The 27,654-nt window shown below is 45.0% G+C and overlaps 1 long non-coding RNA gene across 1 annotated transcript; it reads left to right on the forward strand.

The window, feature by feature from the left end:
* The first annotated feature begins 574 nt into the window (after positions 1 to 574).
* Positions 575 to 14,093, forward strand: LOC138301861 (uncharacterized). The gene is made up of 3 exons (XR_011205126.1): positions 575 to 794; positions 12,869 to 12,982; positions 13,750 to 14,093. It is a non-coding gene; the product is annotated as an uncharacterized lncRNA (long non-coding RNA).
* Positions 14,094 to 27,654: the final 13,561 nt, after the last annotated feature.

Genomic DNA, 27,654 nt, shown 5'->3' on the forward strand with positions numbered 1-27,654 from the left:
GGGTGGGCGCACCCTGAAGGTGAGTCCATCCCCTTTCCCCTCTTGATCCCTGCCGTCGCCCCCTCCCTGGTTAGAGTCGTCACTCCATTCAAGGATGTGACTTAGCTCCTTCACAGGCTCCAATTCTCCCCCACCCAAACCCTCAAACGGCTCCAGGAAGCCCTCCTCCCCAGTGCTGTGGCTCTGACCTTGCCCCCACGGCTCCTGCTCCCCTCCCCCGCTCAGCGAGCCCACCTTAGTGCCTCCCTGCCTCTCCACCTCGTTAACGGCTGCGGCGGCCAAGCCTGCAGGCCCTTTTCCCTCTGAAACCCTCCCTTTTGTCTGCCGCCCAGCCCCTCTTCCCCCGAAAGCCTTCCCAGAAACCTGCCCGCCTCCCAGACGCGCGCCCGATCCCACCTGGGGCCGCCCACGCAGCTGCCGATGTCGGGGCCCTGAGGGGTTTCCCGCCCCGCCCCTCGCACCACCATTTGAAGCTCCCCGCGGCCGCCGCGCCCCTAAGGAGCGCGGCTGGCCCTTCAAGCCCATAGCAACCCGTCCCCAGGTAAGCCAGGTCCAACCTCCCGCTCCTCCCTCGACCCGCCCCACTCACCTGTTTTCGCTCCTGCGGTGGTAAGCACGCCGCCACCGCGGCCGCCACTCCGCTCGCCGCCCTTCTCACCGGGCGGGCGCGGGGAGCAGTGAGGGCCGCAATCAAGTCGAGGCGCCCCGCCTCCTTCAAGAGCTCCATAGCTCGAATCACCCTTTTGTCCATCGCAACACCGAAGGAAAACGCCTGCGCCGCCAACTACGTACTGGTAAGCACAAAGCTACTCTCTCTGTGACAAACGCTACGACCACGAAGGCTCCCTGACCTATAACTGCCGCTAATGCACTAAAAACCACTCCTAACGCCCTTACAAGCACTTCAACTAAACTCCAAGCAACTTCCAACCAATCTCCACTTCGCTACCACTGAAAAAACAGAAAGCTCAAGAAAGCTCGACCACTGGCCAGCACCCTCGCTCACAAAATGGTGGCGAACTAACATGTCGCCCAACCTTTATTCTGTAGCCTTGGGCTACAGTTAAACCTCTAGGTATAGCCCAAATAGCGCCCAAATTGGCGCGAATGGGCCATACCACTCTCGCAAACTTCCCCCCAAAACCCCCTTGAAAGGATAACGGCGAGGAGCCGTGAAGGAGGCAACGTGAGTGTTGGGATGCGGCGAGTGTGACATTTTAAAATTATTAATCAATGCCATGAAGATGAGAAGGCAACGAGCGGGGAATAACAAATATCAAGAGAGATTATTTCTTGATTCGCAGATTCACCAGTGATTAGTTGCAAACTGCTATCTGGTGGGATTTATAGCCAGGTCTCTTTGAGAATCTTTGTGAGTTATTTCTTGTCTGTCTGCCCTTGTCTGACTGCTTGCTGCCACTGCAGCTGATAAACCATCATTGGTAATAAGGAAAGCGATGAGGCGATATATAAGTATGAAATAAATGTTAACTACTGCAATTGATTCCTCTTTTACCACTATGTGACTTTCACCCTGAGGACCACCCCAAGGAAGATTTAATTTTCACTATTATTCCTCCATCTGTGCTCGTCTATGATCAAATAAAATCAGGGTGGATATTTGATATCATTTTGAATCGGGCAGTGGGGCAAGCAGGATTTCAACACTCACACTGCCCTGTAACTTACTCCAGGAGGAGGTGGGGCTTTGCTGCTGCTCTAATCTCAAGCCCACTTCATCCTGCAGCAAGGGGCACGCTGACACAGTGAGGCGAGCACCATCGGAGGCGGAAGAGGCTGGGCCAACCATCTTGCCTCAAAGACCCTAGAGATTAGAACCACCCTGTCCTTTTTCTTGTTTTTAATTTTATTAGCACGATGAACAAGGAAATATGTAGTCAACAGTAAGGAGCGGCCACTCTCCAATATTATTGATATTTATCTTACAAATTGCATTGGGTCTAATGATCGAGGGACTCTTTTGGTTGAGTAATGTTTGAGGTCTGTTAAAAGTTCTGCGACTGGTGTTGGGGGGCAGCAGTGTGAAAGCTGACAATGCCCATCCTCGCTCTGTAGCTGAAAAGAAGGCCTAACCCTTGTGTCACAACATACTCTTGAACTTGGACTCTGTGGATGATGCTGGATCTCAACTAGAATCCGGCTCCCTGTGCTCTTGACCTCCGGCTAAAAAGAAAAAAAAATTACTTGAAATGCACTCAGTGTGGTAAGGGAAATCTGTCCCCAAACCTCCTATCACCTCAGCCTCAGACATGGAAAACGCCAACAAAGGGGGCGGCGAATGGACCAAAGATGTAGGTGTCATGAGCATCAACACTGGAACTGTTGGAAGCCCGGTCCACAGCTTTTTAGTGATTATCTCTACCTGTCTGGGCTCCTTGGAAGGTTCTTTTGAGAGTCTGAAATCAACTCTTGTTCAACATGCAATCATATCCATATCTGACATTTCCACCCTGGTTCCGCGAGACGGGCGCTTGGTGACATTAACCTCATAGCTTCTTTGCACTTAAAAGTTCATACCCACTCTCACCCGGTATGGTGTCATTGATTCACTTGTGCCTACCAAGCCTCAGGGTAACAACAGTCCTGCTCACGTCCTTGCTAAGAGCCACCAACTAGTCCCAGCAGAGAACCTGTTTTACATCTGCTGCCAGAAGCTACACCTTATACCAGAGAAATATCCAGGGGTGGGCAGACTACGAAACATATCCAACTTTTCAAGAAGGTTGCTCATTGACTGAACAGGAGAATGGGTGAACATTGTTATCTGCACGATGAGATAAACATGGTGCAGAGAATTCTATGGGTAGGGAGTAGGCCAAAACCTGATGCTAATGGTTGTATTGTTCTCAGTTTTAAAAATTCACTTGTTCATAATATTTCCACCGGGCTGAAGCATTTTCCAAAGGGCAATAGCAGGATGGAGGCCTTACCACTAGGATTTTTGTTATAGGTCGAGCATTCATCCATTAAGTCACCCTCCCTTAAGAAATAGGGGAGGGGAGTTGCCTCCTCCCCAGCCTTTTTACTAATAAACTTGCTGCAGAACTTTGATTTGCTAATTCGACAGGGAAGGATTGTCAAACAAGCAGGTCCCGCCACCACAGGAGGAACAGCCAAGCCACTGCTATTAAACTAGATAGTTCTATATTATTAGACCCCCCCGCAGGTAATCAGGGTCTCAATAATACAATCAATAGCTTGCAGGCTAATAAGGCCACCATGTAGATTTGCCTCGTGGAATACTGCAGGTCTGGCCTCCAAGTTATCTAATCCTCACTGGCTAACTTTAACTTTAACCAAAGTCTATGATATCCTATGCTGTCAAGAAAGTTAGGTTTTGGTCTGTGTACAGATCGAAGGCTTTCCATCGGATTCTACTTTTTTGCTTCCTGCAAGCTCAGGCATAGTAAAGGGTAGCTTGATTACTTTGGTATATCTCTCATTGCCAGGTAGAGTAGTCTGGTCCACTTTAATATCCTCTTCTTTCAAATTATTACTGCTATACTGTGGCTCTATTAATTAACTTCTAAAATAACAATTTCAAACAAAATAATACTGATCTCATTAATTGCCTACACAAACAACTTGATCCTTTTCTTGTAAGGGATTTTAATATTCAACATCGCCACTATCATATTGTGCACTATAGTAGGATGGCATACAAAGAAGGCACTAGCTGGTCTATAGAAAGCCATCAGAGATGATGCCTGTCAGCCCTTATTAGCAGTCAGTACTCTTAAATACAGCAGTGCTTTTTGGCAAGTCATTAACCGATCCTACTTTCATGACTGTACTGAGTCTGGTGTAGATGTGGTGATTCCACCAGATAAATGAATGACGCAATTTACTAAGGTTTATTCTGTCCCACCTTTGATTGTTGAGTCTCATGATGTTCTACATGCCTCCAGATGGTGTCCTTTATGCAGGTTTTGATGTAGCGCTTGAAGATGCCATATTCCATTAAGTAGGTGCCCTGGTGGGAAAGCCCTGGGACCCAACGAGGTCCTTGTGACCTCTTCAAGAAGAACACTGCTTTATGGGCTACACACCTGAATTGCAAAGTTGAAGTTCACACTACTGCCCAATATCTCTTATAGATTCTACCGCCAAGATTATGAGCAGGATTATTTTGGATCAACTAGAATCACTGGGCCACAATAATCATATTCTTTCTGACCTCCAGTTTGGCTTTCAAACTGGTCTTGGCATGGTTCAGCAGTACCTCAATCTTTATCTTTTAAATGAAAAATATTCTGTAGCAAAGGATGGTAGAGTTATTCAGCTTTTATGGACCCCGGCTCGCCATTTGATCATGTGCACCACTTGAAACTCAGGAACATTATGACGGATACGGGGTGGACGCCAATATCATATGTTTACTTAGAGAACTCCATTCTGACAAAACTGAAAGTGTTGGATATGGTCCAAATGGAGAAACCTTGCAGGCATTTAAATTAACCAGAGGAGTGTGTCAGGATTGCATGATTGTGCATCGAATTCGAGAACCAGACAGTTTCAAACCATACGTTAAGTACCTCAATACCTTACCTGGGTCTCAAAATTCCTACACAGTTACTTATTGATGAGACAGAGACTGAATACTGTACATTTTCTGGTTGTCTTCCCAGAAGCTGTGTTTTTTTTCTTTTTTCTTTTTTTTAATAGTATGCCGGCGTGTTTTTTTTTCTTTTGTGGATTTTATACTGCATTAAGGAAGCATTACCTACTCCCTATTTAAAGAAACGCTAAGTTTAGGCAGGACAGGCAAGGAATTATTTTTACACAGTCACCACCCTCAATTCATCTTTGTTATGTAGTAGTAACTTTTATACAAAGTTCCATACGTCAATGGGTGCTTCTACAAGGATCCTGTAAACAGATTTGTCTTGTGTTGTAATGATTACTTTTTTTTAGTATTTTTTTGTTTAGGATAGCATTTTGTATAATCTGATAAACTGACACTTATTTCGGCTGCTGTCTGTATTTTTCTTATGACTATTCCTGCTTTCTGACTTCCCTGTTCTTATCCTTTTAAGTGCATCATTTGTTCAGTTTTTCCTGGTTGAGCCCGTATGTTTTAACCCGATGAATAGATATTTTTCTTACATGTTATTCAAATTTTATTTCCTTTTTAACTTATATAATTTTTAAACTTGCAATGTTATTTCCTGTATTATGCTAATTTGTATATTTACTTATCTTTTATGGTCACCTTGATTGACTGAATAAAGATTAGTTGATGATGAATCTGGTAAAGACTAATATGTGTTAGATCGTGTTAAAAGCTGAAATCAAATCTTATGCAAAATACATCTTTTCACTTAGGCACTCTCAAGGGATTAGGGCCCATTGCATCTTACTTTTCAAAGGTAGTGGAAGAAAGTGAAATTGCTGAACCAGCAATACAGAGTTGCCACTCTAAGGAAGAAAACAAAAGATCCAGTTGTAAACTGGCTGGTGATTTTAACTCCAATTTGGTACATCACAACTCTGATATTGTCCCCTCTTCAGCAGTGTAAGCTATTCCAATTTATTGCCGATGTTACTCTCCAAGATGCTGATATACATATTGATATAATTAGTGCTCCATGAGGAAATAAAGCCTAATCCATCCTATGCAAGACCTGCAAAGTATAAAAAAAACAACAATGAATTTGTTCAGTAGCACTCAGTGTATGAAAAAAGCTTCAGTTCAAGACTTTCAGTAACTCTGGAGCGTGACGTACGGGGTTCTTGTAATCTTTGTAGGAGTTCTATCCAATACTCTGAATGCCTAAATTGCTTGAAAGAATATTATCTTTCAGACTAGGTTTATTGGAAAGATCTAATAATTCTTCACAGTCTGACTCTGAGGGGAGTAAAGGGAACTAAAAAGGGATGCATAAAAATCAACCCCCAAAAGTTATATGTCTGTGTTCAAGTTGGTTGGTTATGGTCTGAGAAAGTCAAAGGCAAAGATAATGTTGGAAAAAAACACCAGGAATGAGCCTCAAATATATCCCTAAAAAAGACCGTTTGAAGAGCCCCCAGATGATGGCAGTACAAAAGTCCTACAGACATTGTGTACTTTTTAATGGGGGAAAAGAAGAGAGGGATGGACAATGTGAATGCTGATAATTTGACAAATCTTGGGCAAAAAAGGAAAAAAAGAAAAAAAATAGAAAACAATAAAGAATTAAAGGATAAAAGGAGAGGTAAGGAAAATATATTTACTTAAATGTCTGACCACAATGCTGTTCCTATGGCTGTGCTAGTAAGTGAACCTAACACTAGAATTGTAATTCTACTTTGACCAATGAACAATCTATTTGTTTAATTATCGGGCTAAATCTTCAGACCAAAATACCAAACGATCTGAATAGTGATATGGAGTTTCCTTAAAATGTGTAGCTACAGTTGAAGATAAGGACGAGTGGATGTGCAAGTATGGCAGGATTTAATAAGGACAGCATATGTATGACAACTATCATGGAGGTAAATCAGCCCATTAGGGCAGAATTCTCAATATCAAACAGAAAACTGCACAGTCCGACTAAATGTGAATGCTGATTACCTTTAAACTGATTGACATCAATTAAAGATGAGTTGCATTTTCTGATGTTTTAAAGACAACGAGGGATTAATGTATAATCTCTTCTGTAATCTATCATTGTGACCTTTCATTAGCGTGTACTTGCCAATAGGAACATGTTCTTTACTTGTTAATTTCTCATTTGTAATTTTTAATTGAAGAAGATACTTTTGTAAAGTACAATTGTAATCAGCCGGCAAGAATCATTGCTGTGTGGTTCTTAAAAATATGATCAATGATTATGAAATTAATATATTAAAGCGATTCTCAGCACAATGTCCTATGATCTCTGAACACTCAAGAATATTTTTAAATGGCTGCAGATGTTCCTACTTTAACCATTCATATGAGGCCCTTTTCTTTGTATACGGAATGGGGGGAGGAATTCACTATGTACAAACACACTGATCAAGGCTTTTTTCTGAATTGCGTAACTTCTGTTTACTGCGGTGTTATTAATGAAATAGTACATTTACAAACTAACACGTCTAGTTTTCCATCAAAGGAGAAGGATTAACTGCATTGGAACTGGATAGCTGGTACAATTAAATATAAACATTCCCCAGATCATCTCATACACTAACAAGTTTAACTCTGGGATACAAATCTTCTCCTGGAATACGTCAGGCTATTCAGTTAACCCCAAAAAAGTGGTCCTTTTAAAGACATGGTTTATTAGAGATTTTGAATGTGATAATTATGATTGAGGGCCATATGTCTGAACGCTTTTTCCCATAGACACAGAATGGGTAAAAACCTTTGCTACATCTGGCCCTAAATTAGCTGCCCTGTCAAAGAATCAAGGATGGGAAATCCTGGTGGGGGAATAACAATTTTATTAACTACTTATCTTTCAAGGTTTTATCATTGTTTCACCCACCCTACTAGCTTAGTACAATAAAACAAAAATCACTAGAAATGATGATGCTAAACTAGGAAGTATTTCTTTGCTTTTGGTCAATGTACATACCATTCCCCCAGGTTGCAATAATTTCACATTGAAAAAATTCATCATTAGTATTCACTTAGAAGAATGTTGAATGGGAGAAATACTAATTCATAACTATGCTAGGTGATTTAACACCATAATGACAAATTATGCATCCTGGATTTATGCAGATATTTATTGTTTTATTTATTCATTTTATTTATTTATGATTTTTGAAATGTGCACAGCTACCTGAAAGGGTTGCCTGGCACAGGAGATCGAGGTAAAAACTGCAGATCCGGAGCCTAGAAACTGAGTAGGAAAAGTAAAAATTAGAAGAGTCAGGCCTTCAGGCCTTTGCAAAAGGACAGTAAAGAGTTACAGTTCTTTAATGTATCAGGCAAGTATTCCAAAGTTTGGGGCCCAAATAAGAAAAGGAAGGTCCTTTCGCACCTGCAGTACAAAATCTTGGTACTGCAAATAAAGATTGCTGGGAAGATCTGAGAGATTGAGTGGGCCTATAAGATTTAACCATCTCCTGAATATAGCAAGGGCCAGTTCCCTGTTTGGCCTTAAACATGTAACAAAGAGTTTTAAACCCAGTACATTTTGAGATCCTAAGCCAATGTAGTTCCTTCAGCAAGTGAGAAACAGAGGCTGACTTATTAAGATGAAAGAGCATCCCAGCAGCAGCATCCTGAGCTAGCTGAAGACGGTGAATGGTTGTCTTGTCCGCGCCCAAATAAAGCACATCTGCATAATCAAGTCTGGCTATTACTACAGCTTGTATATCAGTCCTCTGTACTGTTGGAGAGATAAGCCAAATTATCTTTTTTAAACATTTCAGAACAGCGAAACAAGTGGCTGTCACTTGTGGTTTAAGCTTCAAGTTGCAAACAATAAGAACCCCTAAGCTTTTTACCTTTGCTGCTGGAATGGGCAGAGGACCTAATGAAGTTGCCCGTTGTCTGGGACCCCAAAGAGCAGTGTTCTTGCACACACCAAGGACCTCCGTTGTATCTCCATCTAGCTTAAGGGACTTTTTGTTCATCCAGCCTGAGATTCTCCTGAAGCCCAGGTTCAAAAATCGATGGGTCCTGATTCTAAGCTAATGACAGCAAAAAAAGAATCTGTTTGTCATCTGCATAAGAAAAGAGAGTAAGCCCATGTAGGAGGCTGGCCTGGCTTGTAGTGGGTACCAGAGGTACTTACACCTTGTGCCAGGTCCAGTTATCCCTCATTAGTGTAGAAGAGGTGTTTCTAGCAGCTTAGGCTGATAGAAGGTAGCTATGGCAAAGCAGCTTAGGCTGAACTAGGAGACATGTAAAGCTCCTACTATACCACTGGTGTCATATGCACAATATCATAAGAAAACACAATACACAGAAGTACTAAAAATAAAGGTACTTTCTTTTTATGACAATATGCCAAAAGTATCTCAGTGAGTACCCTCAGTATGAGGATAAGATATATACACAAGATATATCTACACAAACCAAAATTAGGTAAGTAATAGCAAGAAAAGTAATGCAAGCAGTTTAAAGTTACAATAGATTGCAATAGAAGCACATAGGTATAGGGGCAACACAAACCATATACTCCAAAAGTGGAATGTGAACCACGAATGGACCCCAAACCTATGTGAGCTTGTAGAGGGTCACTGGGACTGTAAGAAAACAGTGAGGGTTAGAAAAATAGACCACCCCAAGACCCTGAAAGGTAGGTGTAAAGTGCACCTACTACCCCCAGAGAGCACAGAAGTCGTGATAGGGGGATTCTGCAGGAAGAACAGACACCAGCAATGCAACAACAGTGGATTTCCGGCCCTGCGTACCTGTTAGACAAGGGGACCAAGTCAAATAGTCGCGACAGTGTCGAGAGTGGGCAGGAGCCCAGGAAATGCCAGCTGAGGGTGCAAGGAAGCTGCCACCGGTTGGAAGAAGCTTGGAGTTCTACAAGAAAGAAGAGAGCTAGGAATGTCTCCTTTAGAGGATGGATGTCCCACATCGTGATGAAGCTTGCAGAGGTGTTCCCATGCAGAAAGACAGCAAACAAGCCTTGCTAACTGCAAGGGTCGCAGTAGAGGTTTATGGGTGCTGCTGTGGCCCAGGAGGGATCGGGATGTCGCCACTTGGAGGAGGAGACAGAGGGGGCGCCCAGCAATGTAGGGAGCTCTCACAGAAGCAGGCAGCACCCACAGAAGTACCTGAATAGGCACTTAGTAGAAAAGTGAACTGGAGTCCACCCGAAGTCACAAAAGGGAGTCCCACGATGCCGGAGGACAGCTCAGAAGGTTGTGCACTGCAGGAAGGAGTGTCGGGGACCCAGGCTTGGCTGTGCATGAAGGAAATCCTGGAAGAGTGCCCAGGAGCCGGAGCAATGCAGTCTAGCGTGGGGAGGCAAGGACTTACCTCCACCAAACTTGGACTGAAGAGTCACTGGACTGTGGGAGTCACTTGGACAGAGTTGCTGAGTTCCAGGGACCACGCTTGTCGTGCTGAGAGGGGACCCAGAGGACCAGTGATGCAGTCTTTTGGTGCCTGCGGTTGCAGGGGGAAGATTCAGTCGACCCGCAGGAGATTTCTTCAGAGCTCCTGGTGCAGAGAGGAGGCAGGCTACTCCCAGAGCATGCACCACCTGGAAACAGTCGAGAAAGCCAGCAGGGTGAAGCGGTACAAGGTTGCTAGTAGTCTTCTTGCTACTTTGTTGCAGTTTTGCAGGCGTCCTGAGCAGTCAGCGGTCGATCCTTTGGCAGAATGTAAAGAGGGAGATGCAGAGGAACTCTGGTGAGCTCTTGCATTCGTTATCTGAAGAATTCCCCAAAACAGAGACTCTAAATAGCCAGAAAAGGAGGTTTGGCTACCTAGGAAGGAGGATTGGCTAACAAGAGAGGTAAGAGCCTATCAGAAGGAGCCTCTGACGTCACCTGCTGGCACTGGCCACTCAGAGCAGTCCAGTGTGCCACAGACACCTCTGTTTCCAAGATGGCAGAGGTCTGGGACACACTGGAGGAGCTCTGGGCACCTCCCCTGGGAGGTGCAGGTCAGGGGAGTGGTCACTCCCCTTTTCTTTGTCCAGTTTCGCGCCAGAGCAGGGCTGGGGGATCCCTAAACCGGTGTAAACTGGCTTATGCAGAGATGGGCACCATCTGTGCCCATCAAAGCATTCCCAGAGGCTGGGGGAGGCTACTCCTCCCCGGCCTTCACACCTATTTCCGAAGGGAGAGGGTGTTACACCCTCTCTCAGAGGAAATCCTTTGTTCTGCCTTCCTGGGCCAGGGCTGCCTGGACCCCAGGAGGGCAGAAACCTGTCTGAGGGGTTGGCAGCAGCTGCAGTGGAGACCCCGGAAAGGCAGATGGCATTGGGGTGACAATTCCATGATCTTAGACATGTTACATGGCCATGTTCGGAGTTACCATTGTGACGCTGCACATAGGTAGTGACCTATGTACAGTGCACGCGTGTAATGGTGTCCCCACACTCACAAAGTCTGGGGAATTTGCCCTGAACAATGTGGGGGCACCTTGGCTAGAGCCAGGGTGCCCTCACACTAAGTAACTTTGCACCCAACCTTCACCAGGTGAAGGTTAGACATATAGGTGACTTATACGTTACTTAAGTGCAGTGGTAAATGGCTGTGAAATAACGTGGACGTTATTTCACTCAGGCTGCACTGGCAGGCCTGTGTAAGAATTGTCAGAGCTCCCTATAGGTGGCAAAAGAAATGCTGCAGCCCATAGGGATCTCCTGGAACCCCAATACCCTGGTTACCTCAGTACCATATACTAGGGAATTATATGGGTGTACCAGTATGCAAATGTGAATAGGTAAATTTAGTCACTAGCCTGTTAGTGACAAATTTGGAAAGCAGAGAGCATAACCACTGAGGTTCTGGTTAGCAGAGCCTCAGTGACACAGTTAGGCATCACACAGAGAACATATACAGGGCACATACTTATGAGCACTGGGGCCCTGCCTGGCAGGGTCCCAGTTACACATAGACTAAAACAACATATATACAGTGAAATATGGGGGTAACATGCCAGGCAAGATGGTACTTTCCTACAGCCCACAGCTCTTAATGAGATCTGCTAAAGGGTGAACATAGATGTTAAATAAAAGAGGGCTTAGGACTGAGCCTTGGGGAACACCAGAAGACAGCACATGAGGCTTTGATTTTAGCTCGGACGCAAAGATCTGAAACACTCGCTCAGTTAAAAATGAAACCAACCAGCTCAGAGCTGTGCCTTTAAGGCCAAGAGTCTTCAATCTGTCAACCAGAATAGAGTGGAATACTGTATCAAACGTCACGCTCAAATCCAATAGGATGAGTACAACTGTACCACCATCATCTAGATGTTGTCTGAGATGTTCGTTGGCACCGAATAAGGCTAACTCTGTACCATGTCCAGTCCTAAAACCGGACTGGGATGGATGGAGAAAGCTGTGGACCTCATTAAAGGAGGTAAGATGGGCATTGACATGTTTCTCCAAAACTTGGGAAAAAACTGGTAAGAGAGAGAGATGGGCCGATAGTTTGCCGAATTAAAAGTGTCAGAGTTAGATTTCTTCAGCATCGGCAGCACCATAGTGTATTTCCATCTCATCGGAATGTGCCAATCTGTATTACAAAATTAAGACATTCTAGCAATACAGTATGACACCTTGGCCCATATTTATACTTTTTTAGCCCCACATTTGCATCATTTTATGACGCAAAAGTGGCTCAAACTTACAAAATACAATTAGATTTTGTATGTTTGCGCAGCTTTTGCGTCAAAAAATGACGCAAATGCAGTGCTAAAAAAGTATGAATATGGGCCCTTGTGTCCAATAGCCTAAGCTTAGTGGGATGTAGAGGATCCAGTGGAGAGACAGATTTAATAGATTGTAGAGTACTTAAAAAAGAAGTGAGATCCAAAGAAGGGCATTCACTTAGTGAGGCAGAGTGGCATGTCTGGGACGCCAAAAGGTTGTTTATCTCCTCTGGTGAATTACACACCTCTGGAGTAACGTCAATCTAAGCTGATGGGGAGTCCCTGGGTAATTGTAGGTGAATCCTTTCTACTTTTTGCACAAAAAAGACAGCATGCTCATCACACTGGTCCTGGGAAAGAAAGGAGACCGGGGCGATATTACTAGCATCCGCTAGTTCTTCAACTGTCTTAAAAAGAATCTGTGGGCAATTTGAGTGTTAGTTATTTTAGCTGTATAAAAAGTTGTAGGAGCCATTTTACATGAAGTTCAGTAATCTTTCAGAGCCACACGGTAATTGGCCTTCGCTTTGTTAGAATATGCTTTTCTCCAGGGTCCTTCTAATGCTTTACAGAGTTTCTTTTTTTCTTTAGGAGCACCTGCAAACCAAAGAGGATGAAGCCTGCCTGCATGTTTGAATGAGAGCAGCAAAGTGGAGCCAACAGCCTTAAATGGCCACTGGTGGATCTTGTCCTGGTCCCGGTCAGGTTGGTGAAGTAGATTCGGTCTGGTATTCAAAAGCTGCTCATTAAGAGCAGAGATGTTTAGTTTGGACCAGTTTCAAAATATTATGTTGAAGCTTGATTTACTAGAGAAAGGAAGCGTATGTGCATTAAGTTTAAAAGGAACTGCATGATAATCAGACCAGATACAGTAAGGGAGGAAGCATTAAATATTCCTTTACCTCTTTTTCCAATTAAGAATAAAGAGAATAAATGAGGTATATTATTTTTAGACTTCTTGAGAGAACATGTGTCATCTCAATGGAAGAAAAGAAAATTAAGTACCAGTGAATTATACTCACTGTTGTAACAAAGGGCCAGCAATAATATATTATAATATTACATCACATTCAGTCTATGGTTTATTATCTGACATGAACATTATCGTCAATTCCCTAAGTGACCATACAATTTTGTACTTTAGAATTGATTTTCCATTAGAAAAAACAATGGTCTAGAACATGAAGGGGAGATATGGTACGTTTTAGCAAAACTAATTAAAGAGTACACTGGAATCCAAAAAAGATAGCAAATTTTAGAGAAAGACTAGAACCCGACACTGATGACATGTATAAGTCTTAACAAAATAAATTTGAAAAGTATTAATTTTATGTGAAGAACTTTCTGGGAGAGAGAAAGGCATTAAGTATGTAAAACCTTTCAAATAAGTGTACTGAGAACGACTCCTATAAAGACTGTAACCTCACTAGAGAAATAAATAGATGTGTTAGATGTCCATTTTTTTTTCTCAGATGAGAGGGTCTTCGAAAAAGGAGAAGAATCAGCAAAGATTGTTTGGATTTGAACTTTGAAAGGTGGCAACAATGAAACACACGAGTTTCTGAAAGATGATTGCAGAATCTAATGGCAAAAGAGTTGCATCGCAGCCCAGTACAATTTATGGAATGGAGTCTGAGCTGTGTATCCCTAATTCCACTGACTGAACATTTACATTATTATTTGAACACTCTCTTCCCGACACAGAATGTCAATATGATCCTCCTTCATCTGAACTGATTGAGGATTTTATACTTAGACCCAGATCTTCAGAGGCCATGGGTCCTCATATAATCCTCATTAATGTAATAAAAAATGATGCAACACTCTGGTCCGCATTTTTATCAACTATATTTAAATATTGTTATTTATAAGGAAATACCAAACTCCTAGAAGGGGAGCATTGCTGTTCCCTTGAATAAAAAAAGGATCCTGCTGTTTACCAAATAACCACAGACACAATGACAAATAAAATTCTTATTTTTATGGCCAGCAGGTCAAAGAGGAAAATGAAGTGTGAATGGTGGTTTGAAATATTGGAAATTGTAAAAATAAAAATAGTACCATTATCTAGAGACATTTTTCTCTTCAAACTTAAATTATAAGGAGCACATCCAACATTTAAGTACTAAAGCAACATTAGATGCCAATGGTCATAGATTATTTTAGAACACTCATTGGCTCAGACATTTTATTCACCTTCTAGAGTCAAACTCAAAGTTTGCCATTTGATTTTATTATTACAAATTCATATTTTACTACTAAAGAACATTACATGCGCTTCGCCAAAATGGAATACTTAAGACAGACAGGATATGCAGACTTTGCAATAATGGTGTTCACAATATTGATCATGTACTTTTTTGTCTGCCCAGCATTGTACTTTGTGCACTGCAAATTTCATAAGCCCATCTTTATTAGATCTGGTGTATGTTCTGTTGAAAAACCTAGTCAATTGCTGTTGTCTCCTGAAAATGAAATGCTTAAAAAATGTGTTAAAGTTTTTTACATCTATATTGAGATAACATTATTGAAATATGTGGTATGTATGTGGGTTTCATTGTAGATTCACATTTTTTAAACAATAACAACGGAGACACTTGACCAGTGAACTCGCAGTCTTCTATCTTTCATTCTTTCTGGCGCACCACTGGAGAAGAAGCTCTGGCTCTCTAAACTTCCTCAGAGCCTGAAGAAAATATTCTTTAACTTTGGTAACTGTCTGATGCCACATTAGATCTAGATGATTTGCAACAGCTCTCCTGCGTCAAGCCACATCTGGCACCTCGCTGGATATGAAGTCATAGAGCCATATTTGGTGCTTGATATCAGCTCTTGCCCTTTTTTCCTCACTTCTTTAGAGGAAAAAATGATAGGTGCTAGATCCTCAACCATCCCAACAGAGGCCACAGGTTCAAGGTAGTTTTCAATGTGCAGACAGAGCCTGTAAAGCCTACACAAAACAAACAACTTGTATCTGAACCAACATAACTACTCTCCCCAAGGGAAAAAGGGGGATCCATTGGCCTACATAAAAGGTTAAAGAAAGTCACACAATAACCAAAACAACGTCAAAACTCATAAGCAGTAACGAAAGAAAACTTCAACAGATGCCAAGTAAATGTACAAGGTTATAGAACCTGGGGACAGCTGGGACAATTAAGACAGTGATGGACCACCATTGGCAGGAAAGAAAACAGAAAAAAGGGCAAACAATTTGAAATAATCCACTTGCTCACTCTAATGCCCAAACAGCCAGGTGGAGGCTGAACTCGGTGCTTGTCCCTGAACTAAGGGCAATAGCAAAAACAGACAAAGAAATAGGGCAGAAAAAGACACAAACAACATGGCCAGTCCTACTATGTACAGCAGCATCCACCAAACTCTTAATGAAAACCAGTTTCAACTCTGAAGGTCCAGAACACCATACTTCCACAAGGTGAAGAGCATACAGGGGAGTGAACCTTTTGAGATTATCTGCCCTCAAATCAGAAGATGCCAATCAAGAACGATAGGCAACAGAACCAAACTAAAGCTGCATTTGAAGTAACTGAAGGTCCAGGTTCCCACAGAGGAAAGCAAAGAAGGCTTCAAAATGTCTCCAGAGACAGATAGCAAAAAGAGACTAGGACGTTTAGAGGGAGCCTGATAATGAGCATGCAGCACCCGGAAGACCAAACAGCCACTGCTGCGCCATGTCCTCCCGCTACAGCCAGACAGAGCATAATACAAGTAGTGCCAGGGACATGGCTGAAGAACAGCTGCTTCACCAGAAGTCCCTGAAGGCTCTTGACTGGCATGATCGCATTTTCTGAGTCCAAGGGCTTTTCTAACTGGAAAAGGTTTAAATTAGTTACTGTTTTTTAATGAATAATTTGGTAGATCACTGTACATGGTATTACACTAGTTGATTATCCAAAGCACACGAGGCGAAAAGACTCTGGCGCGAGTTATAATGGAGGATCATGAGAGGGATGAAAGCTGGATGAGGTAGACGTGCTTATCTCTGGGTGAAAGGAGAGCTCCTTGTCAATATCACAACTAAAACAAAAATGTTTCTGGAGAGGGCTGGAGGCATCTCCCTTTTGGGTGCCCAGTTGGAGTCATTGAGTGTTAGTTCTTTTCCTTACGAAAGGTAGCTCTGAGTTATCTCCGTTAAGTCTAAAGAAGTTATTACTTATCCAAATTGTGAGTTCTGGTCCAGGTAAAACCAGTGGATAGGTATTGTTGATCTAGCAGATAGAGTATTGTATTGTAATAATATGTATATAGCCAAAACACTTAACCAGTTGCTGCAAAGGTTTGACATACACATTACATAGGATGGGATGTAGTGAGAAGCCCTGGAGGATGTCACACTCCACAGAAGAGTTGCAGTATCTGACCAGTGGTAGGCTGACAGATTATGGGGGTCATTATGACTTCGGCAGAAGGTAAAGCCCGTCTGCCAAAGTCCCGACAGGCAGGTTGCTGCCACAGCAGCAGTATTTCAGTGGGCCCCATTAAGAGTTTCCTGCTGGTCCAGCGGGAAACACCCAATAGCATTGTCTCTGGCTCATAATAGAGCCGACGGCAATGCTGTTGTGCGTAGGGTGCACCAGCACCCGTCTCTATGTTCACTTTTTGCAAGCAGACAGTGCACATCACAATGGGGTTGGCCAGGGGGGCCCCTGCACTGCCCATGTCAAGTGCTCCCTGCACCCTGTCTCCACCAGCCTTTACATGGTGGGGCTACTGCCATGTAATCACCAGCGGAAAAGGGACTTGTGATTCCCAAGGGCAGCGCTGCTTGCAGTGCTGCCCTGGTGCATTAGGACTGCCAGCACCACCAGCCCCTCCTGTAGAGGAAAACTGGTGGTGCTTGTGGTCCGACTGTGGCGCAACTACGCACATTGGCAGTCCGAACCGCCACCGCTGCCCTGGCAGTCTTAAGACCGCCGGGGTCCTAATCACCCCAAAAATTTCCTTGTAGGAATAACATGAACCATCTGACCACAACTCCCCTTACACCCATCTCCTCCAATCGGGACATATTGGTTTACGGTGTCAAATGCAGTAAGGGGGAGTGCTATCTCCATGACTCTGCTAGGACAGAAACTGATTTGCCAAACATCCACCACATAACTGGACTGCTGTCTGGCTACTAGACTATCTCTCAGTTTATTAACAAAAGGAAAGAGCGTAATGGAGCAGAGGTTGTCCACCACAGTGGTGTCAAGAGATTTCAATCTTAATAAGGGGGGCATCACTACACCATGCTTCAATTTGACTGTTGAGGCTTAAAGTAGACATCAACACCAAACATATCTTCTCTGGTGAGCCAAATTTGAATTTGCGTGAAATGCTATATAAATAAATACTGATAAATTTGGGAGCACAAGTCCATTTGTTTGGTAAGTAGTTCAAAGAAAAAAATGTAGATTGCTGTTTTTCGAAACAGAAAGCAGAGACAGTAACAGCAGCAGACGAGTAGGATGTAACAGGAGAGCCCATAAAGAATTGTGCTACAATTCCACCACATTTTTTCCTCTGAAGCGGCTCCCGCAAGGCATGAAGGAGCCGTTTCAAGAGTAAGTATCCACTAGCATCTCTATGCAATATGTTACTTCATACATTGGAGTGCAGAGGGCCAATGTATCTGTTATGAAGTTTAAATTATCCATATCCAGTATCCCCAAGTGCAAAATATTATAATGGAAGCAATCAGCTGCACAATCTATTATATGAAGAAAAGGGGCCAGATGTACGTAGCCCATTGGGCTGTTTGCGACCTGTAAATGCCATTTGGCATGTACCATCCCCATTTTGCGAGTCTGTAACCTATTACCGACTCACAAAATATGTTTGAGACTCGCTATTAGGAAGGGGTGTGCCAAGGGCGACCCATCCTAATTACAACTCGCAGGGGGATACGTGCTGCATTTTAAAAAAAAACTGCTTTATTTAAAAAGCAGTCACAGACATGGTGGTCTGCTGACCCCTGCAGGCCACCATCCCTGTGAGTGCGGCCATTCCCAAATGGGTCACAAATTGCGACCTGCCTCATGAATATTAATGAGGCAGGTCCCTTGCGACCCATTTGGGAATTGCACACAGTGTGGTTGAGACTGTTGTACATTTTGTTTTGCAACTCACAATTTACGATTTGAAAACGAATTGCAAATTGGTCGTACATCTGGCCCCATGGGCACTGCAGCCTCCAGGACAGGTCATCATGGGCACCACAGAGTGAAACTTACACAAAACCATCACCTGTGTAAATCATTGTGTGAGGCCGAGCTGCAGCCATGATTGCTTTCCTGCCTCTGGTCAAGCCTCTTTTCTTAACAAAAAACCTTCTTAAAGGTTCAAATGCTACACAAAATCAATGTCACACAGAGTTTGACATCATACTAACAATAACAGCACAACAAACTCAGCCTCGGTTTATCCTTTTACACAATGATTATGCAGCATCTTGTCCCAGCTTATCCCCTCCTCTTTATCTTCAGTAATAGCATCAACCTACTGCATCAGTAAAACTGATAAGAACAGAATTGTGCTTAAAAAACATTCCGCCTGAAGTTATAGAGGGCGGAGCATGTGTGGATAATGGGAGGATCCCTTCAAGTCCCAAAAACTGTGTTCAGGTCAGAGCGCCTTCCGGTTCTGCCGCTGAATTCATATGTCTGTGATATGTCTGTTATCCATATCACCTGTGCTAAGTTAGCCCACCAGCAGATAGATGCTGCCTCTCGCCCCAGTCGCATGGCTGGCCAGTCCTTGCACGGTGCACACAAAATCCTGTTGCAGGCAGGTTTGTACCCACCTGTGACACTCACCATCTCCCTCTGTGACTCCATGAGCCACAGATTCCATTGCTTGCTGCGTCAGGTACACTTTGACCCTGATAACAACCCTGTCGGTCGCTGTTAAAGCGGCGGTAATACAGCCAACAGGCCGGCGGTAAAAAAAATCGAGGTTTGGACCATGGCGGTTACCGCCATCCAAAACGCTGCTTTAACACACCGACCGCAAGGGTGGTAACAGCCGCTGCGCTGGAGACTTTAGTCTCCAGCCCGGCCGCCGTCACAATCCCACCCTCGGGATTACGACCCGGCCTACCGCCATGGTTTCCGTGGTTTCTGTACCGCCACGAAAACCATGGCGGTAGGCACTATTGCCAGAGAATCGTTCCCTGGCACTGATAGGGGTCTCCCCTGCACCCCACCCCCTCTGCAGAGTCCTCCCCCACCCACCCCCACCCGCTCCTGACCCCCGCACATGTACACACCGACATGCGCACCTATATACACACATGCACGCACGCATACCCACCACCCCCACGCATGCACACATACATACCCACACTCCATAACATACACCAACAAACCTTAACACACACATGCATCAACAACACACAACACTCACAATCACTCATTCAAGCATGCATCCACCGCAACTCACACCCGCATGCACGCATCCCAAAACACACACACACCACCCCACCCATACACACAACACCCCCCACCCACCTCTCCGGTCGGAGAACCCGACTTACCTGCTTGCAGGGGGTCCTCCAGCTGGAGATGGTCCGCGGCGCTGCTGGCAGCAGCAGCGTCCGCCAGCAGAACACAGCCAGGCCGTATCATTGCTCATGATACGCTTGGCGGTGTTTTGCTGGTGTGGCGGTGCTGCTGACAGCAGCGCCGCCTTACCGCCGACTGCCGCCATGACCGTGTGATGCTATTAATTGTGTTTGACCAATGACTTTGTGTTTCACCACTGCGCATATTAGTTGCTCAATGGTCACCAGTAGCACATTGTATGTTTTGTTCAGCTTAGCCCCCTAGTGGCTTTGACATGGCATTAGCCATTACATTCTGTATTCTGCCTATTGGCTTTGACATGCTGTATTCAGTTTAGCTGCCTATTGGCTTTGACATGGCATTACCCATTACTTTCTGTATTCAGTTTAGCCGCCTATTGGCTTTGACATTGTATTAGCCATTACATTCTTGATTCTGCCTATTGGCTTTGACACACTGTATTCAGTTTAGCTGCCTATTGGCTTTGACATGATATTAGACATTACACTCTGTATTCAGCTTAGCTGCCTATTGGCTTTGACATGATATTAGACATTACGCGGGTCATTACGACCCTGGCGGGTGGCGGGAGCCGCCCGCCTGGCGGGAACCGCCAAATGGCCGCTCCGCGGTCAGCAGACCGCGGAGGCCTTTTATGGCTTTCCCGCTGGGCCGACGGGCGACCGCCAAAAGGGCGCCTGCCGGCCCAGCGGGAAAGGCCCTGCTACAAGGAAGCCGGCTCCGAATGGACCCGGCGGAGTAGCAGGGGTGCGACGGGTGCAGTTGCACCCGTCGCGATTTTCACTGTCTGCTATGCAGACAGTGAAAATCCTGCTGGGGCCCTGTTAGGGGGCCCCTGCACTGCCCATGCCTGTGGCATGGGCAGTGCAGGGGCCCCCAGGGGCCCCACGACACCCGTTCCCGCCAGCCTGGTTCTGGCGGTAAAAACCGCCAGAAACAGGCTGGCGGGAAGGGGGTCGGAATCCCCATGGCGGCGCTGCTGGAGGATTCCCCCAGCCGGGGGAAATCCGGCGCAAAAGCGCCGGACCCGGCTGGGCGACCGTGGCTTCACAGCCGCGGTCGGAATACAGGAAGGCCCTACATTCTGTATTCAGCTTAGCTGCCTATTGGCTTTGACATGACATTAGACATTACATTTGATATTTAGATTAGCTGCCTATTGGCTTTAACGTGGAGTTAGACATTGCAGTTGAGGATCCAAGCTGTGTTTTTCCACAAGATGAACCAAGCTGTTTTCTTCACACCAGACTAGACCTGATAAGAGAGAGTACATTTGGTGTTTTCCTTTCTGCTCAGGCTTGGGAATAGGAGAAGTCTAGGAGATCTGGCCAGTCTCCAAAGGCTTGCGTAGTTTTCCCGAGTCTGAGAGGAGGTGGCACGCTTTTGTAAGGATGAATCTGGGCTACAGTGGGTTAGATTCGAATCTGCTTGACTTCAGGCTGGAACTAGGCGTCAGTTGCCAGTCTCCCGTGCGGGTAGATAATCTCTTTCTCGCAGTTGACCGGAATCATCAACTTGCAGACCCCAGAAAGATGAAGCTGAAGATAGGTACGACTTGCTCATACGATGATGAATTTTGACTTTTATGCTTTGCTATTATAATCATATATATCTGCTGTGTACATTGCAACTGAGAAGTACTGTGATATATTTTGTTTTCAATGCTGCAACTACTTTTACTATTTTGAACTTTGTGCTTCAAATCTATTAATTCGTCTCTCAAGAACTTGTGGGTGGGGAAGAATTAACAACAATAAAGGTCTTCTTTGAACTCAGAAGTGCATTCCAGAGAGGTTCTGTAAGCTCTGATATGAGATAAGTAGGAAAGCAGAACAGACCGTCAGCGGTGTTCTGCCAAATTTCTGGCGGTATACCGCCGGCGGTCATAATAGGCGTTACCGGCTGGCAGCCACGGCAGCGGTATGTTGGCGGCCGTCGCCATGGCGGTAGGCGGTCATTACCGCCAATCTTGTAATGAGGGCCTTTGTGTACACTTTGTAAACACAATTGCCCAAGCACCACGCATTTAGTTCAGCGCTCTGCCAGCCCTCTGCACTGTGCCGGTGTGGGATTCTTTAAAAGATAAGGGCCCACTGAATAAGAACCATCTGAAATTTGGAGATGAACCAGGACACAGAAACACCATCAAGGTCAAAAGAAGAAACTGAAGAGAAGGATGGAAAGGTCCAGAGTATGAAATGCAGTGGACAGATCAAGAAGAACAAACAGAAAAATAGAGCTCACAGTGGCTGGAAGAACGGGAAATATTGCAGATTAAGAGCAGAACAGTCTCAGTTGAAATGAACACAAGAGAAAGCTGAGGTCAGAGGTGGAAGAAAAGGGTGAGAATCAAGAAACGCAGTGCCGGAAGCAAAGACAGAATTGAAATAAAGCAGCAAAAAACGTCGGTCACATAGGGATCCGCAGAAGGATATTTTCAGAGGTAACAGAATAACAGCATGAAAATAAAATCAAGAAGATAATGAGAAGACAAGAAAGGACAGGTGGTGTCCCACAGCTGGATCTGCCCTACGTGTCTTTTGGCTGAGGTAATCATGGATAAGTAACAGGGATGGATATGAATAAGGGGCTATCAGTCAAATATTCCAACAATTTCTTGCATTCTACTGCCACTCTCTGGCTTGTTAGGGAATAACTTACAAACGGAATATGTAAAATATCTTGTGTGTGTTGATTGATATATAAAAGTCAGACATAGGGACAGAGGAGCTGGTTTCAGTTTCATTAAACCCGGTCTGGAGTCGCCGTGCATCAGATACAGCTCGTTTCTCCTCTACTCTTTCTGCTGGAACAGTTGAGCACGTGTCATGTGAATCTATGGAAGGTACCACACGGCTCGGCAAAGGCAGGTATTACAAGTAAGGCGCCAGAGGCCCTACCTAAGCTGTTGTGTATGAATGGCGCCACCTGGTGCGCTTAAGCATTTTATGAAGAACTAGATCTAGAGAATACTGCATGCAATACAGCCTTTGAGCTGTCTCCAAGCTTAATGGGCCCAGCTTTATTTAGTAAGTACATGGTTGCGGTGTTCTTCTGAGTCAACTATGCTTTTCCCTGGCTACTGGACTGAACAATTAAAGAAAGAACTAGCATTTTTACTTTTAGCTCCAAATGTTTCAAGTGGAGTCTGATGTAATGCGGCAGTAACTCCTGTACTGTGACATCTAGCTACTCCTGCTAGACTCTTAGGAAGTCCAGGCTGGTAGGCCATGGAATGGAGACCCTATGACCAGAAAAATATGTTTAAAATAAAAGCCCGGGTTCATTACTGCACAAACTGTTGTATCACAGACTTGACTTGATAGTCTTCACTGACCCCCTACATTCAATGCCTCAAACACAGCCTACACCTCAACCAGATGTCGCGTACTTAACTAAATCTCAACCCTAACAAAACAGAATTGCTACTAATCGCCATGAACAACTAACTAATTGAAACCTGGCTTGACACACGAACATGAAAAGATCTGAACCACAATTTTCACCCAGTGTTAAGTCACTCAGGCCCTGATTTATAGTTCTTCACACAAAACTGCGCTAATGTAGTTTTGCGTGAAAAAGTTTACCGCCACCTAGCTCCATTCCAGAGCGCCAGCCGGGCGTCATATTTAAGGAATGACGCTAGCCGGCGGTAAGGCCAGGTTAGCGTCAAAATAAATGACACTAACCGGGTGGGGGAGGCGTAGGGGAAACAGGAGGTTCTGTGTCAAAGAATGGCGCTAGTCAGGTTAGAGTAAAAATAATGACGCTAACCTGACTAGCGTCATTCTTTGACGCACAATCACCATGGACATGACTCATGGCTAAGTAAAGACAGGAGTCATGCCCCCAGCCCAATGAGGGCATGGCCACTGGGCACAGTGCCATGTAGGGGGGACCAAGATAGGCCCACCTACGGCACTTTGCAAAAAAATAATAATACCTACATGGGATGGGTCCCCCCCTTCTTAGGTGTCCTCCAGGTGTGGGTGCCAGTGGGTGGGGGTGTCCCTGGTGGCAGGGAAGGGCACCTGTGGGTTGTTTCCATGGTCTGCTTAGCACCATTATTTAAGGCCCTCCTCCTCCCGGGCATCATTTTTGCACGGGAGGATAAATGAGGCACTTCTCATTGACGCAAGGTAGTTTTCCGCAGGCAAAAAATTGCGTTAACTCCAATATTTTGGAGCTAGACATGTCTAGCACCAAAATATAAACATAGAGTTAAGTTTGCGCCGGATTTACGTAAAAAAAATGACGCAAATCTGGCACTGAGTATAAATATGCCCATCAGATTCATCCTGGACACCAGTAAGGAACATACAGCCAGGAAAATCAAGATGGCCTGGTACCATCTCTCCATAGAGAAGGAAGTAAAACTTTTCCTCCCAGAAAAGTGACGTCAGAACTGCTGTTCGTACTCTTGCACCTGAACAGTGGCAACTCCCGCTCAATAGCCTCCACCATGCACCATCTTCAAAACCAGCTGCATCATCTACAAAGCCATCACAACCATAAGACCCACCTATCTGGCTGACAAGCACACCAACTCCACTTGCACTCAACATACTGGCAAACAGGGCACCTTCAGACTACAGACAAAGTACAATAAAGATAAAGGCAACAGCCTTTTCCATCTATGCACCTAGGAGCCAAAATGACATCCCCATATCTAACAGGACTGCCCCAACTCTGCTCCCATTTAGGAAAATAGTTAAAAAGGTACCTCTTCAAAGAACACAACTTCAAAACTCAATAACATTCCACTACCAGTGGCGACCCGTCCTTTAGGGCGGAGGGCCCCCCCCCCCACCTTTTGCTCCTCATGAAGAGTGTCTGTCAGGCTGAACAAAGGTCAGCCTGACAGACACTCTCCATGTTCAGCTCAGGCAGCCAGAAGCAGACATGCGCGATTTGCGCACACTCCTGGCTGCCTGAGCTGAACTTTGCTGGGCTGAGGAGGTCACAGCTCCTATGGGTGTGACCTCCTCGGCTCAGCAAAGGTGCCTTGAGGCCCTCCCCTGGGTGACGAGGAAAGCGTCACCAATTGCCACTCTCCCTAAGCGCTTCAGGTTTAAGCCCTGAAGTGCCCAGGGCGAGTGTCAATCAGAAACACTTTGTCACAGAGTGGGGTGGGGTCAGCAGTCTCACTGACCCCATCCCACTCTGTGACGAGGCTGGGACTGCTGCCCTCCTTCAGGGAAGGCAGCAGTCCCAACCCTCCTGAGACCTGAAGGCTGAAGGTAAGTGTGTGTGTGTGTGTGTGATGTTTTAAATTGAATGTTTGGTGCACAAGTGCATGTTTGAGTCTTATGAGTGTTGTTAATGGATGTGCGTGCGTGCGTGTCTGTGTGTGAAAGAATGAGTGTGCGTGTGTGTGTCCCGTCCGCCCCCCCCCCCTCCTAAAGCTGCCGGCCGCCACTGTCCACTACCAGAACCAAGCTAGCTCTACAATGACTTGTTGATTGGATCTTTACCTTTGACCCTCTAATGCATCCCACTGCCTTTTGGGTAGGTTTGCATTATACAAATATCACATACATGCAAACATATACACATACATGCTGACCCCGAGATCCACACTCCTCATCCTCCATCAAGGCGATGACATATCACCGCTCAAACAATAAAGGGGCGACAGGTGTACCATCTTCAGGAGGGCAGCGTATGTGTTGAAAGAAGGAGCTTCTATGGTGAGTAAGCCTCACATAAGAGGTACCAAGAAGTTAGACTATCAAGGGAGGACCTTCACCCAAACCCGAGGTCAACCTAAACAGTACCAAATCATTCCAGGTTGGGACCCAAGAATAGAGAAAAGGGCTAGGACAATGACTCCAACAACTTAGCACTGGAGCAGAGAGTGAAGAAATAATGGCCTTTATAAGAGGTGGTAACCCTACCATCTAGGCAAATGTATAGATACTGCAGACAGGGGGCCTGGAAAAGAGACTGTATAAAGTCTCAAAATTGATTCCCGTATGTTTTTAACCTTTATAAAGACTATTCCTGATGCAGCTGCAAGGTGGCAAAAGAATACTAGAGATCCATGCTGTAGAAATGAAGGGTGGCTGACAATTAATCTATCTCTTTCTTTCTCCATACTAGGAGACTGGAGAGCAGGTTTCCGCTCTATGTGAAATGGGGTGCCTGGGGGCGGGAGCAGGGCAGATGGACGTTTAATTATTTGTTTATTTATTTATGTGATTTTACATAGCACAGACATGGCCTGGAGACATCTGAGTGCTTTACAATGACACTGAAACCTATCCACCACAAGTGAATAATATGAAGATATAACCTAAGGGAAGGAGCCCAGAATACCCTTCCCGGTGATTGCATGCTTTACAAAAACTCATAACATTACATAGCAATGAAAAGCGGGCAATGTGAGTAAACGTCAAGTTCATGAACAGACTGTGTAGAGTGAATTTGAGATGCACCTTTAGTAACTGTGAGGAGGCAGGAGGAGTTTAACCTGAGTATGTTTCAAAAATGAGCTTTGATGACTTTTTTGAAGGGAGGAGGTGGAGAGGGGGGCAAGGAGAAGGGATTGGTCATTTCGCGAGTTCCAGTTGGTGCCTGAAATTTTCAATTTCTCAGTTAAGTACGTGGATGAAGAGGTGCGCTTTGTGAGTGCTGCAGGCACTCTAAACTAGGCTCTCGCCTCTATAGTAAGCCACTGAAAGGAACGCAGGAAAGGGGCGGTGTGGACAAATTTCTCGTGCCCTGTCACAAAGCATGCTGCAGCATGTAGGGCTGCTCCTCTGAGCAGTCCTGGGTGGATTTAGGGGTCGCAGAGGACTGTGATTCCATAGTCAGAAAAGAATAAGCGCAGGGACAATTGATTTTAGGTCCTGTTCTGGGATGAGGTGCCTAATTCCCCATAGCAGCCTTAACTAGAACCAGGCACTCTTAGCCATGGATCTGAAGACTCTAGAGGTTGAAGTGTCTGTCAAGGGTGGAAGCAAGTGATATGGCATTCTGAATGATGTTGGGACAGCCTGCCAGGTCTGTGAGGAGTTCCCTTCAGTCTTTTACAGATGGCTGAGAGTTCTTTGGAGGTATAAGAAGAAATTCTGTTGTCACTGGGTTTAGTTTGAGATGGTGATTTATCATCCATGCAGGGGCAGCTGGTGTAGACAGGCGAAAGGGGCGTCGCCCTGCCAACCTAGGGCAGACAGAAGAGGATGAAAAGAAGACCGAGTAGATGGAAGCAAATTGCACTTGCTGTTCAGTCTCAAATCAGTTGGAGTCTGTGTTCTTTTGTGGGAAGGATGAGGGGTTGGGAAATGCCCTGAGGCTGCTTTCTGCACGTCATGGCTGGTTGAGGTTTTCCTTACCCTGGAGGCATAAGCCTGCCCAGTGAGGACAAGTTGTGGGTGTGGTGGATTCTACATTCAAAGTTTAGGCTTTCACATGGGCTTAATTTACAGTGGGCCAGGGTGTGATTGCAACACTCCCATTAAACTAAATGGCCAAGGGCGTGGCTGGCTCCTGGGGGCAATGAAGGAGTGGGTGTGTCACTGACCTCTGCCTCCTTCATTGCCACCCAGTAACTGCTGCTGTTCCTTCCCAGCATAGATTCCTATAGGTGGGCTAAGGTGGGGGGAGGAGTCCATCGTACTTGGCATCGAGGCTCTGGGTCAGTAAAGAGAGGTATTTTACTTGTTAGGGTCGAGCGCACAAGCACTCCGTCCCTGTTGTAATCTCTCTTTGGGCTTGTAACCATGCCTGACACTTTCATTGGTTCGTGGACTTTCCTTTTAAAATCCACTTGCTTTCATTAGTGAAAGG

This window comes from Pleurodeles waltl, chromosome 6 (assembly GCF_031143425.1).
Source record: "Pleurodeles waltl isolate 20211129_DDA chromosome 6, aPleWal1.hap1.20221129, whole genome shotgun sequence".
In the NCBI taxonomy this organism is placed as follows: Eukaryota; Metazoa; Chordata; class Amphibia; order Caudata; family Salamandridae; genus Pleurodeles; species Pleurodeles waltl.